This window comes from Anabrus simplex, chromosome 2 (genome assembly GCF_040414725.1).
Source record: "Anabrus simplex isolate iqAnaSimp1 chromosome 2, ASM4041472v1, whole genome shotgun sequence".
NCBI classification, from domain to species: Eukaryota; Metazoa; Arthropoda; class Insecta; order Orthoptera; family Tettigoniidae; genus Anabrus; species Anabrus simplex.
The window spans coordinates 266,290,531-266,291,685 of record NC_090266.1 but is presented as its reverse complement, the minus strand read 5'-3'; the positions used below and the strand labels follow the sequence as shown (position 1 = coordinate 266,291,685).

General features: G+C 43.0%; 1 pseudogene; it reads left to right on the top strand.

The window, feature by feature from the left end:
• Positions 1–298: 298 nt before the first annotated feature.
• On the top strand, positions 299–805 carry LOC136863508 (uncharacterized; annotated as a pseudogene).
• Positions 806–1,155: the final 350 nt, after the last annotated feature.

Here is a 1,155-nt window from a genome sequence, read left to right as displayed (position 1 = left end):
AGAAATATGATGTAAGATATGTGAAGTACCTGAGGGATGGTGACTCAAGCGCTTTCATGACTGTAGCTAAAAGCCAAACCTATGGAATGATTGTAATTTAGAAACTCTGGCGTGCATTGGTCATGTCCAGAAGAGGATGGGTGGACTGTTGAGGAGACTTGTTGCACAAAATAAAGGCAACTTGTTGGAAGATGGTAACTCACTTGGTGGAAAAAATAGGCTGACCAAGAATAGAATTGATAGCCTGTAAGTTTATTACGGGAGTACCATTAGAAATAATGAAAATGAACTGGAGAAGATGAGAAGAGCTCTGTGCGCTATATGGTTTCATTATCTGTTGACTGACACTACACCTCAGCATTTCCTGTGTTCTGATAAGTGGTGAAAGTTTTTGAAAGTCATGGAAGCTGGTGATACTTGCAGATGCAAAACAATCTCCATGAAATCCGTTTTGTTGGCTATAAAACCAACTTTTATGGTTCTAGCTGCACCAGAGTTGTTGAAAAGATGTTTACACAACAAAACTCTAAATCCAAATGAAAGCTTCAACGCTCTCATTTGGAACAGGTGTCCTAAGACAGTGCTTGTTTCCAACTTGGTGGTGAAGGTTACTGCTTTGGATGCTGCAGCAGTATTTAATGATGGGAATTTGGCCTGACTTCACATTCTTAGGAGGCTGGGACTTACATCTGGAATCTTCACAGGACAGATACTGAGGTCAATTGATGAACAACGAGTTGCAAAGGCGCAGGCATCAATACAGACCATTCAACAGGCAGCTAGGCCTTACATTAGTGCAAAGTAAACATTACTTAGGGCATTTACAGGAACTTTTTTTTGCTAGGGGCTTTACGTCGCACCGACACAGATAGGTCTTATGGCGACGATGGGATGGGAAAGGCCTAGGAGTTGGAAGGAAGCGGCCGTGGCCTTAATTAAGGTACAGCCCCAGCATTTGCCTGGTGTGAAAATGGGAAACCACGGAAAACCATCTTCAGGGCTGCCGATAGTGGGATTCGAACCTACTATCTCCCGGATGCAAGCTCGCAGCCGCGCGCCTCTACGCGCACGGCCAACTCACCCGGTTTTTACAGGAACAACTTTGCATAAATGCTTCTATTAGGGTTATTATTTTGTTTCTATTAAATTGTATAT